We start from the raw sequence: 13,921 nt of genomic DNA on the forward strand, positions 1-13,921 counted from the left end.
ACAAGCAACCAGAAAAATATTGTCATCTCACTACTCAATAACTGCTTGGGTAGATTAAACACAGCAGTAGTACTATTTAACAACGTGCCCACTTCCACTATCATTGTTTTGGCAATTACCTGCCAATAGCTAGATTCAAAGTTTTTTATATTTTTTAAAATTAACACCTATAACAGCCACATTTATCAATGCATTTTTCCAGTGCAAAGTCACAAACATGTTTTCAATCCAGTACAAAATTGCTGATTTTTTATTTACTTCCCAGCACAAAACTTGCAAAGAAGCATGTTACACTGCTTTGAGTTCCTTTGTGTTGAGAGGGCATCGAATGGTACAGGAGCATTTGCACACCACAGCCAATGGATTTTGATCTAAAGCCCTATATACTAACAATGGTGGACAGAAATTTACTCCAAAATATTATGCTTCCTGATAGCAGGTGAAAACTAAGAGAATGTTTTTTGTTTTCAAACTTTGCATGTGTGCTGCATTGTTTAGCACACATACACAATGAGGAAGTTTTTACATTTTTAAAAGATAGTCTATGCATGGTATTTTGTACTGGAAAGGTACCCTTCCAGTACAAAACCTAGGCGAGATTCACAGACTAAAGTGCAAAGGTGTGCCCATATTGCTAGGCAGCCTGATTGTGTGTCAGTGCTTGGTCGGAGACCAGCAACATCAGATCTTTACAGGTATAGTGCTGTCTTGATCTCTCCCTTTCACGCATCACAATACAGTGACCTTATTGACCTACCTTGCATTAAATAATAACAAATTTGCCCCACATTTTGCTATCATTATACTTGCTGCTGTGACAAAGAAGATTCCTACCAAAAATATAACAATTTATGGACAATTCCCTAAAATGCACACAGAAACAAAAGTAATTTAAAATAATAATTTAAATAATTTAGGAATGCAACATTACATATCAAGGCCACAATCTAGTAGTTCTTCTGCCATCTTTGAAATGTTTCCTGCTTTAGGACTCTACATTTTGGACAGATTAAAATGGGCAATATTTAATATCAATGAAAACCTAATCCATTAAAATTTCTGAGAGTCAATATTATGTTATGATTTGTTATGTTGTGTTGCGTTATGTTGTGTTATGTTACGTCACGTTATATTTATTTGTAAAGTGAACAATTGCCCGCAAGAGAATCCTGGTGCTGAGCAGGTGTGTGCCTAGCTGTGCCTATGGTAAGTTGGTTAATTGAAAAGCCAAGTCATCGCTTGTGGAATTCAAGAAGAGGGGGGGCTCCTATGTTGAGTGGGAGGCTGTTCCTCACTTTAGGACCTATGTACGAGAATGCCTATTCTTCTGGTCTGGTATTGTGTATGCGTGGGATGTGTGCAAGTAGGACTCTTGTGGAGCTGAGGTGTCTGGGTGGTCAGTGGAAGGACATAGGAGTAATTAGGTAGGTGTAGATGGAATTTGTAGAGTCCCTTGAATGTTTGTATGAGCCTGTTTGTGTAACATAAGCCAGTGGAGCTCCCTGGTGTGTCCTTTTAATAACTTCCACAATAGTGTTGCCATTATTGTCATTGTACAATTACAGCCAGTATGTAAAGCCCACGTGTGTTGGCTGCATCTCTCAGTAGTGCATTGTCCGCAGGTTCACTTAAAGAGGAATTAAAAACACACACCATCAAAAACATTATTAAACCCTGTAATATGTTTTCTTGTTTTTTCATTGTGGTTTTGGAGTAGAATAATGTACACTAACCAATCATATCTCACTGATTGTCCGGCACAACAACGTTTCCTGGGAAGGCATCAAGCTCCAAAAAGGCCACAGAGATTTTAATAAATACACAATTTATTGCTGACCATGTATTGGTCTTTAAATGATAGTATACCATATTCACTAACTTAACTCTTTCCTCAAACATTAAATATTTGTGTGACAAGTTCACAAAATCTCAATATGCTCTTTTTCTAAATAGTTACCAATTGTCACGTTTTGATTAGGCTTTACAAATGAAAAAACTAAATCACAGTATACAAATAAATATATATTCACTATATGAAAATAATATTTGGGTCATATAGAGCTAGATCTAAATTGGATTCAGGGAGCTCGTTGGTCAAAAATCAAACACAGGATAGTGATATTCGATGAGTCCTATCTTTTAGCATACAATAAGTTGAAAATTCTTCAATCGTATTTACAGAGCCTATTTTGACTCTTCACATCCAAAGATGTGCACTGATCTTTTAAAAACTACTATGATAAATGTAACAGCATAAAAATGTCTGAACTACTTAAATCCACAACATTTACAAGTTATTTTATCAGATGCTTTAGACACAAGTGATACTCACTAATTTAGGAATATTTGTATATGCATTCGATAACTGAATAAACGAAAAACACTGATGGATTGCGATCTGCTTCGCCAAAGATCTTCCAGTACAATGGTGGTTTTTCATCAGTATCTGCCCAGTTGTCCTTTCAGTCTTCTCAAATAAAGCATTGGCAATACAATGTAAGTATTGGGAATTCTCCAGAAAGGGAATTGGAAAGAGAATTGGGAAGGACAACCTACATGTTAATCTGGCATGAATGTCTAGGTGGAAAGTTACTGATAATGTGATTGATGAGCGCTTATCAATTTATGCTGCCCAATGAAAAATGGTGCTGCCTACTGTTATCCAGTAGGGGTAGAACAGAGTTTTAAGAGTGCTCTTAGAAAAGTGGAGGGCAGTTTGCATTGTGGGAAACCAATCCCTCATCCCATGGACTACAGTCTAGTGCCCTTTCTCGTACTGCATCTCTGCCTATGATCCAATACTTAATTTTTACAGGCTTTAAGAGCATTTTTCTGTCTCGTAGTTGGCACCAATCATAGAATGTGGTTGATATTCCACAGTAGAGAAAGTAACATTGATTTGTATTTAGAGAATTTCATTCAACCACTGCATGATGCACCCATCACACTCTGATGTTTTTGACGCTTGGATACCTTCACGGGTGATTAGTGCGCTTTACGAAGCCTGATTGATTGGCTGCAGTTTCCCTAGCAAAATTTAAAATTGCATTGTGGTTTTTATGGTTCTTCAGGATTTGAAGTATTATATGTTTGACAGATGATGTCCTTTTCAGAAATATTTTACATCATACAGAGGCCCTAATTATGCATTACATGGCATAATCCTGATTAATCTTCCCCCAGAATAGATAGATCCCTAAATCCCAGTAATTCTGGTGTTTGGGGTTTGTAAATATATAGGATTACATGTTTTTGGTGAACAACAGTCAGGAATCAGTCATTCGCTGTTGATTCTCATATGGTTTTCATTTGTTGTTTCACACAGAAATGTTTACTGACCTCAGAAGCCAAAATCTTTGTGTGAAACTCCACAACTTGTGATCCAGATTGGGCCAACAGCTCCTGTTGTTTGCTGGATCAGGATTAGTAGTGGCAATTGCATTGATGCCTAAACTCTTTGAGCTTTAATTCACTGGCATGTGATACATGACATGTCTCGAAATAGTATTCAGTGGAGGCTAATAACATGATCTTATTTGCATAAATTAGTGGCATAGGTTGTAACTTTGTTTTGCATATCTTTGGCCATGTGAATGTATGATTAGTTCTTTATATTAATGAAATATAACAATATATGATAAAAGTGCTATGGCCCATATTAAGGAAAAAGTGGGGCATCAGAGCTGATGTGTCACTTTTCTGGCTCTCCTCTACCAGCACCTATCAACATCCTAGTTGTGCCGTATTATTATGACAGACCACGGAGGTCGTTAGCACAATAACATGAACATTCTTTACTCCATTGTGGCGGTTTGCTATTCTAGCATCCAAAATGTTGATGCTAGTGTAGCAAAGTGCAAGGATGCCCAAAGGTTTCTATGTGAGTGTAATTTTAACACCTGCTCTGAGTGGACATTAAAAATGACACCAAAAATGGCTTGGTGAAGTCTGGTAAATTTCACTGTACAATTTTGCAGGCCTCCTAGCGCAGGAACACCACCCTTGCATACACTATGCCTGATGCAAGCATAATGTGCCACATGGGTTTACAAAGTGGTGCTATGCATGCATTGCATCTCTTTGTAAATATGGTGTGTGGAAAAAGCCACTTTAGCACCACCTTTGTATCAACAAAACAACGCTATGGCTGTGCTAAGGTGGCACTAGCGGCTCTTAAATGTGCCCCTATGTTTCTTTGAACTGAGTATTTTTAAATGTGCATGTGTGTATTGGTTGGTTTTTTCGAAGCTGACATTGTTATGGAATAGCTCGAACAAATGCTAGAATAGCAGGGATTAGAGTACACAATATTTGTGTTATTTTCAGAAGAATTGGTATACCATAAAAGCTTATTGTGGAAATGTCCTTAATGCCTCTCTGAAGCCAAAGAAAAGCTTTGCGGACCTCAAATATGCAAAAGCAGTACTCTTTCTGCATACTCATTTAAACGTACAGACACAGGGGACTCTCAAATTCTTTTCCCTATCGAACGACAAACATTTTTATCAAAAGTCCAGTTAGGCAGCTGGGAAGCAATGATGATTTCACCAGGAATTCCCAATACAGAAAAACACGTGAGCTAAGATTTGAATCTTTGCCAATCAAAATGATAGGGGTCATAAATTTAAAAAGAACACATTATGAACAAACAGCCTGACAGTTCAGAGACCTGTATCTGAGGTACTGTTAAAATAATAGGCCATTTCCTCTTCAGGCAAAAAGGAAAATGACCAGTTTGGGAGGCTCCAATAAAAAAGCTGCCTATTAAAATAGACCCATAAAATCATACTGAACAGGAACAAAACACTCATGTGAAATGGTAAATCAATTGACCCAGCACTTAATGTAGGTGAATAATACCTTTAAAAATTCCATATTTTTACCTGGAACTATTCTAAAGCAATTTACTGAACAACAAAAATGACTTAACCATATCTGTTTTCGCAAATCTTCTTTTAAGAAGTTTACATTACGTTGTTGGATTGTAATCCTTGGGGAAATATAACATGAACGCCAAATGTTAAATTCTCTTAAAGGGTTCTTTTCACCTAGCAGCTCTCTTACTAAATTAAAAATATCGGTACGCCACTCATATGAACAAATTCTTTTAACTGTTAAATGTTGCTGTGTGGCATCTTCGGTTACTTACTTTAGGGATGCAGGTTGATTTCACTACATAGTATGTCCCTCCAAGTGTATTTTAGTTAGCAGACATTTAATACACAGCAGGCTTCACCATACACCTGACATCAGTTTCATAGGACTATTGTCCACTTGGCCAATGTATTCAGAACCTACAGGCTTGTCCCTGCTGGGTCAAGGATTATTCATTCTCTGTGATCACAAGCCCTAGCTTTCTTCCCCACCTATCCAGGGACTCTATCAGGAGAGACAATTATATACTCCATGATATGCATATATTTATTTATGAATGTTTTTATTAAGCATTATGTCTTACCTTACGATTACTTTAGATACTTGAGGGGTTGACAATGTTCCATTTTGGGAATGAGAGGAGGGGACATACGAGTCCAATCAAAATCAATCATAATCATAAAGATTTTACTAAAGTTGAACTCGGCTTGGCACCTACTCAGTTGCAACCTCCCTCTGCAAATGACAGTTGTTAATAGAAGGATACCTGAATGTTCTGCTCCACGCTGAGCTCAGAAGTGTAGGTGATAGGGAAATGGTGTTGATTTAGAGACTGGAGTGCCATCTTACCTAATCCTCTCGGAGTTCTAATGTCTGTCCATGACCTGTACTATGTAGGTCCTATGTCCAAATAAGGTGGCTAATTATACAGCAAAATATTGTAGCTTTTTCCCATGCAGTGAACCACAGATTTAATGTAAAATTATTTTGCCACCTTTTTGTTAGGTGTACATCTTTTTGGTTAATGTGCTTGAAAAGGTCGATTCAGGTTTAAATTTGGAAGAAGATAAAAAATGGAAGTGCTTGGGGCAAGGACGTGGGAGCTGAAGACTGTCAATTGCGAAAATACCCTAAAAGAACACGAAGCAAGAGCCACAAATGGTGCACAACCTGGGTTAAGTGATTGATGACTTGGAGTGTATTAGGTACTTTTTATTCCAGACTGTCTTTGCTGCAAAACAAGGGGAAAACATCACACATTTTGTAGAGGGGCAACAAAAACGTGTGCAGCACTTTGGTTCAATAGACCAAGGAAACATAATTCATAAAGTGAGCACAGTATGAGTAATTTAATGCAACATGGAGGTGAAGCATGGGATGAGGTAAAATATAAATACATCTACTTATATAATTTTGGATTTCACTAACAAGTAAAGCATGGATTTCAAGTTTTCACAGGAGAACACTCATTTTCTTCTTTTCAGAGACATGTCCTTTTCAAGCTGCTGCTGCTGGTAGCACTTCTTGGTTTGATCTAGGAGGGGAGCAAAAGAAGTAAATGGGCTTGTTAATACTGGGTATCAGATGAAGGGACAGAACAGGAACGTAGCAGACAGGATAAGTATTCCAGTAGTTCAAGTGAGCTTGCAAGAAACTCTCAGGCAAAAACATACATACACATCCTTTGGTGGTGGCAATCAGGAAGACATAGGTGCAAAGGATCTGTTTTCGCAAATCTTCTTTTAAGGAGTTTACATTACGTTGTTGGATTGTAATCCTTGGGGAAATATAACATGAACGCCAAATGTTAAATTCCCTTAAAGGGTTCTTTTCACCTTGCTTGAAAGCAGCTCTCTTTCTAAATTAAGATTATTGGTACGCCACTCATATGAACAGCTTCTTTTAACTATTAAACTTTACAGTGTGGCATCCTCGTTTACTTACTTTAGGGATGCAGGTTGATTTCACTACATAGTATGTCCTTCAAGTGTATTTTAGTTAGCAGACATTAATACACAGCAGGCTTCACCATACACCTGACATCAGTTTAATAGGACTATTGTCCAGTTGGCCAATGTAATCAGAACGTGCAGGATTGTCCCTATTGGGTCAAGGATTAGTCATTCTCTGTGAACACAAGCCCTAGCTTTATTCCCCACCTACCTAGGGACTCTATCAGGAGAGACAATAATATACTCCATGATATGCATATATTTATTTATGTATGTTTTTTTACTAAGCATCATGTGTTACCTTGCGATTACTTTAGATACTTGGGTGGATGACAATGTTCCTTTTTGGGAATGAGAGGAGGGGACATATGAGTCCAATCAAAATCATTCATAATCATAAAGTATTTACTAAAGTTGAACTGGGCTTGGCACCTACTCAGTTGCAACCCCTCTCTGCAAGTGATAGTTGTTAATAGAAGGATAACTGAATTTTCTGCTCCATGCTGAGCTCAGAAGTGTAGGTGATAGGGAAATGGTGTTGATTTAGAGACTGGAGTGCCATCTTACCTAATCCTCGGGGAGTGCTCATGTCTGTCCATGCCCTATACTATGTAGATCCTATGTTCAAATAATGTGGCTAATTATACAGCAAAATATTTTTGTCACGTGTACATCTTTTTAGTTAATGTGCTTGAAAACGTCGATACAGGTTTAAATTGGAAGAAGATAAAAAATGGAAGTGCTTGGGACAAGGACCTGGGAGTTGAAGATTGTCAATGGAAGGAAATACCCGATAAGAACATGAAGCAAGAGCCACAAATGGTGCACAACCTGGGTTAAGCCATTGATGACTTGGCGTGTATTAGATACTTTTTATTCCAGACTGTCTTTGCTGCAAAACAAGGGGAAAACATCACACATCTTGAAGAGGGGCAACAAAAACGTGTGCAGCACTTTGGTTCAATAGACCAAGGAAACATAATTCATAAAAGAGCAGAGTATGAGTAATTTAATGCAGCATGGAGGTGAAGCATGGGATGAGGTAAAATATAAATACATCTACTTATATAATTTTGGATTTCACAAACAAGTAAAGCATGGATTTCAAGTTTTCACAGGAGAACACTAATTTTCTTCTTTTCAGAGCCATGTCCATTTCAAGCTGCTGCTGCGGGTAGCACTTCTTGGTTTGATCTAGGAGGGGAGCAAAAGAAGTAAATGGGCTTGTTAATACTGGGTATCAGACGAATGCACAGAAGAGGAACGTAGCAGACAGGATAAGTATTCCAGTAGTTCAAGTGAGCTTGCAAGAAACTCTCAGGCAAAAACATACATACACATATCCTTAGGTGGTGGCAATCAGGAAGACTTGGGTGCAAAGGAAAGGGGTGATCAGGGTCCTGAGAGGAAGCACATATTCTAGGGGTTCGAAGGTACAACCCACAAACACTAACAAGACATAACCTAGGCTGTAGGAAAAGATTGTATATGAGATCATTAACAAAACTGAATTGGATTCAACTGAAGCTAAGAAAGGGTCTCAGTTGCAATTGGCACACATCATCAAGAAAAGGGAAAATCAATATTAATAGTTAAAGAACATATCAGGGAGAAACATTTCTTGCATCATAAAGTATGAGATCCATAATGCTAGATAATGGCCAAAGTCCTTTTAAGAACTAGGGTTCCCAACATGAACAATCTAAATAATCTCAAAAAGACCACAAGAAGGCTTCACAATAACTAAAGAAATAGAACATTGGGTGGAATTTCCTTGATTGAGTTCCTGGTTCTCTTACCTTCATGTGTTTTTGTCTAACATTGATCATATTTACAGGTGATGAACTATCTAGGTTTCCTTAGGAGGTTGGTTGTATAATATACTGGAGGATGCTTTAAGACAAAGTTCTCAGAAATGAGTGAACAAATTCCAGAGGCCATCCAAGTCAATCAGGATAGTTACAGTGATGGGAGAAAATGATGTAGTGCGCACAAGAACTTGACAACCTCCTTCCTAATTTCCAAACATTCAGACATAAACTTCTCAACCCAACTTCAACGGTGGACCTGTTGAATCCTTAGTCATGAGCCCTCAGCTGTTCAGGAAGGGTTTTCGGGCAGATAAAGGGCATGTTAAATTACTTGAATTTTTGGAGCTGCACAAGTGCTTTGTCCAAAAATGTATATGCCCTGCATCTTGACAGCTTTCATAAGTCTTTGACTAGGGTGTTGCTAGTAGAGGTTAACAGACATAAAATAAAGGAAACAAACAAAAAAACAGGAATAGTGCTTTAGTAAACAGATACTTCAGAAACTTAGCACATGCTTTGCAGAGACTCTGAGGACATGGGTTAGGAAAATACACCAAGGTAAAGTCAGCTTATGTTGTAGCTCACATAATTTCCAGCATATCTTTTGCTCATCATTTTTCAATATGCATAGTGTCAGACCTTGCTGCCCACACGGTTCTGTGCTGTCCATGCCGCTGCCATCCCTTTTATTTCATGCACATATTGTGGGGCTGTGTTGCCTGCCCAACAATAAGGTGATGCTACAAGTGAAAGGTCCACATTGCAGTGGACAGCCACTGGGAATGGGGACCCCTCCAGGATTACAATACCCAGAAACCTTAGTCCATAATGTCATGTATGATGGAAAAACCAGAAGTGATGTCACAAGGCCTCACTGAACAGGAACATCACTAAGTAATCTAGTTTCCTCAACATGTTTGTTCTGGTATTTGTTTTCTTCTTCTTCCTTTATGAGTTGGAGCTGCTCATGCAAGCCTTACCTATGTCTCTCTTCTTCTGGGAAGTTGCTACTTTTTTTGGACTACTTTTAAGGTGTAAAGGGCTCCATAGACGGTTTGCTTAGTTAGAGATATTTAGATTTTGTTTGCTTGTGCATTATCTGATGAATGTTACATTTTAAAATTCTTCTTGTAATTTAGACCTGGACTCTTGGTCATTAACTATGCTCTGGGTATGCCTAAGAATCTGAGTGCTGCCATGCTCAAAGTAGATTAGCTTCCAAGAGAGGCCTGAGCTCCAGGAGCTCTTTGATGTCCTATTTCTGTTCCTGGTGCTCACATCTGGAGGTGGGAGTAGGCATAACTGGATCCCAGAAGAACCCACCAACCTCTGTCGGCAGAGAAGAGTTGGCTGCCAGTACCTGAGCCAGCACACAATGAGATTTGTTGGCTGAGTGGGAGAGTCAGCCATGTCATGTGGGCTTGGGCTCCTGTGTGGTCCCGGAAGTGTCAGCATTCTGAGTGCCTCACTGGAAGGACATGAGCACCATTATTTAGAAAAAGAGAATGAACCAAGGACACGCAGACGAGAAAAAGGTAAAGAACGCATTCGCTAGGGTGCAGAACACAAGGTTGCCTCAGGCAAAAGAAGCATCCCAGAATTCTCTGGATGGATTAAAAAATTTGCACCTTGGTATTTTGGGATGCCCCAGGAATGTTAGAAACCACCACCAATGGCTGGGGCATGCTTTGGCGGCTAACAGAAGTGCAGCAGCATTCACCAGATTTTTAAGTAAATCACTTCATGTCTCCCAAAGGGTTATTTTGATAAGCGCGGACAAAGTGTTCTTCACTTTTCAGCATATCTGTAGCTAGGTTTTTTTTTAGCTTTAGGGATCTGTGGTGCAGGATCCTGTGTTGAAGGTATCCTGAGGGTGATTGGCAGCAGATATAAAAATAGGAAACAGATTATCTGCATACTTGTGAGTGTTACATATTTTTACAGATAATATTGATTGCAGTTTGCCATATATTTAATTCAATGTAGTTGAACAGTGAGATCATCAGTTATGTGGTTGCATTGGATTTTTCATTGTATTCTTCTACTTTTATTTTTGAGGCAGCACCCAAAAAAGCTAGAACACTGATCTTTAATAGCTACACCCATCATATTATGTCCAGCATATGTGGACTGCCACTGTCCTCTCAGGGTTCAGGGTTTATGGGGATGATCTGTTGGAACATGTGGCCATAGGTACTTCTACCTGTTGTTATATAAAAAATATTTGCAAATTATTGCATAATCTTAAGTAGTATGTATGCAATAGAATAACTTTCCTTTTTGTAAACAAAAACATTGAATGGACAATGATTTAGAAAGTGTTGTTTGTTGCTTGCCTGAGTACTGTGGTACTAGCTCACACCAGACGAATTACCTCATTAGGCTGAGGCATTGGACTTCTCTGCCTCGCTACCCTGGGGGTGTCAAGTAGTACAAATGGGTACTTGGTTCCTGTTAGAAATGGGGTTTCTGGTTGGCTAGGGTATGCACCTAAGCCAGGCAGAACCCACCCACTCTAGTCAGGGCAAGGGGGCTCCACACCTAGGATAACCCATGCTAACCCCCTTGGTGGCTTGGCACGATCAGTCAGGCCTAACCCAGAGGCAATGTGTAAAGTGTTTGCCCAAAACACACTCAACACATGTGACGCACTATCCCGCCAGAAAGGAAACACAACACCAAGTTTCATAAAAATAAACTGTCTTGTACACAACCTCATTAGACCAAACACAACATGTCAGTAATACCATGCTACCCAAACAGTTGTCAGAACATTAGACAGGTTCCTAGTACTTTGCAGAAGTAAGCAGTAGTTATAATAAAACACATAGGTAAGATAGACATATAAGTTACTGGTTGTCCTGCAAGTTATCAGGTTGTCTTTGTCATAAACAAAAATGCAAAAATCAGGGTAGAACTACTACAACATGAAAACCCCACACCAAAGGAAAAAGCCAGACATCTGTCAATATAATCATACTGTGACATAAGCACCTCTCAGGGCATGAAAAGCCTTTCATTCTGGGGGGGTTACAGCACGTCCATGCAAACAATGGGTTATACAAGGGGACAGAGATGACACCCCATGTACAGGAGCTCTGGTGCTCCTGTCACCATGGATGTGGGTATTGGTGAGATTATGGTGGCAATATCTGACTGGGGCTGACAGTCTTGGGGCCTCAGATGAGGATTCCTCCCCATCCTGTCAGCCGATCTTTTAGCCAGAGTCCTCCCTCCCCACAGGAATCAAGTGGAGACCTCACGGGGCCTAGATGCAGAAAGTGTGGGGCAACTTCTTGTGACAGCGCTCCGACTTGCGGGTGCTCACCTATAGGCGGGCACCCACCACGTGTAGCAATGACTCCTCTCCTGGAATGGCCCTCGCACTTGGGGCCCATTTGGCAAGCTTGGAGAGTCGTCTCCTTGTGGCAAACCCCTGCATCCACCACACCCGACAAGGTGCCAGAGCGGTACGACCTACCGGGCCGCTGCAGTGATGTCCTCAGGGAGCAGGATGCTTCGTGCATGTTAAAATTTCTCCTCTGGTATCCAAACTGAAAGAGCTCTTCATGAGCTACAAAGTAAAGGAGGGCAGAGCGCTGCTTATGCTCTGAAGAAATGAGGCAAAAAAAGCACTTGTTCCTGCACTTTAGGGATTAAAGAAAAGAGCTGGTCTTTGGGCTTTCGGAAAACAATGGCAAAGCGCTCCTTTGCTGCGAAGCAAATAGGTGCAGAAGCAGGGGCCACAGCACCCAGCCCCTGGAGACAGAAAGGGGAAGCACAGGGGTGCAAGGCCTAACAAACAGTCCAGCACAATGGTTGTAGACAGTGGCAGTTCCTCCTAGTGACCCAGCAGGTTCAGGTCGATACAACAGCAGCAGTCCAAAGTGATTCCTGAGGTGCCCTTCCAGCAGCATTCTGTGTCCAATTCAGTAGTCCATTAATGTCCAAAATTGTGGGGGAAAGCCCCCTGTACTTATACTCAGTTCTACAAAGCAATTTCAAAGAGGGTGAGAAATAGTTCCAACCAGTTACAACTGTCCCAAGATTGCCCCTCTCTCCTCCAGCAAAGGCTCCAGACACCAGTTGGGGGTAAACGAGGACTTGTCTGAGGCCAGGGCACAGCCTTTAAAAATGCAGGTGTATATCGCCTCCCCTTCTCTCAGCCCAGGAATACCATTTAATATTTAGATGCAGCTCTGTGACACTGACACCCTCCCTGTGTAAATGTTGTCTGAAAAATATGCACAAAGCCCAGTTGTCACTCTGCCCAGGCGTCTATTGGAGTGAAGCTGCAAAACACCAGAGTCATAAACACATAGAAATGCTCACTTTCTAGAAGGGGCATTTCTATAATCATAATAAAAAAATCAACCTACACCAATAAGCAGCATTTCTTATAACCATTACACCCATACCAAACATGCCTACACTACCCCTCATGAATCGGACAATATTCCCCTAGATATAAGGCAGGGCATGTCGAATGCAATCCTATGAGAAGGCAGCAGTCACAGCACTTAGAAACAAAATAAGCTGTCACTACCAGGACAGGTCACGCTACTAGGCACTTGTCCTACCTTCTATATACATAGCACCCTGCCCATAGGGCTAGCTAGGGCCTACCTTAGGGGTAACTTACATGTAGTAAAAGGGGAGCGTCAGGCTTGACAAGTAAATTTAGATGCCTGGTCCCTGTGGCAGTAAAACTGCGCACGCAGGCCTTGCACTAGCAGGCTTGAGACAAGTTTGAAAGTCTACTTCTGTGGGTGGCGCAAGCAGCGCTGCAGACCCGCTAGTAGCATTTCATTAACATGCCCTGGGTCTAGAGATACCACTGTACAAGGGACTAACAAGTAAAGTAAATAAATGTGCCAATCAGGTATAAGCCAGTCATACCAAGTTTACAAGGGAGAGCACATGCACTTTAGTACTAATCAGCAGTGATAAAGTGACCAAGGTCATAACATCAGCAAAAAGGATCAGAACATTTTTCAGGAGATGGCAAAATGTTTGCGGATGACCCTGGAAAATGGGCCAAGTCCAACAGTTCCCTATAGTAGGATGGTTGCAGACTCACTTCCTTCTAACCAGTAACACACGCTGTAATAGATATCACATGGTCTCACTGAAAAAAGGGCTCTACTTACGCCAGGAACATCACCAGTCGAACTAGCTCCCTCTACTTTGTTCTTCTTGTGTTGGTTTCCTGTTCTTCCTTTGTGCTGTGAAACCTCTTATGCAAGGCTCTTAGTAGGGTAGTTTTGTTAGAAACCTTTGGAC

General features: G+C 40.4%; 1 protein-coding gene across 3 annotated transcripts in view; it reads left to right on the plus strand.

The window, feature by feature from the left end:
• ADGRL4 (adhesion G protein-coupled receptor L4) overlaps positions 1-13,921 on the plus strand; it is a 918,866-nt gene that overhangs the window by 694,107 nt on the left and 210,838 nt on the right. The gene's annotated exons all lie outside the window — the stretch shown is intronic.

The sequence above is a fragment of the Pleurodeles waltl genome, chromosome 4_2, assembly GCF_031143425.1.
Source record: "Pleurodeles waltl isolate 20211129_DDA chromosome 4_2, aPleWal1.hap1.20221129, whole genome shotgun sequence".
Lineage (NCBI taxonomy): Eukaryota > Metazoa > Chordata > Amphibia > Caudata > Salamandridae > Pleurodeles > Pleurodeles waltl.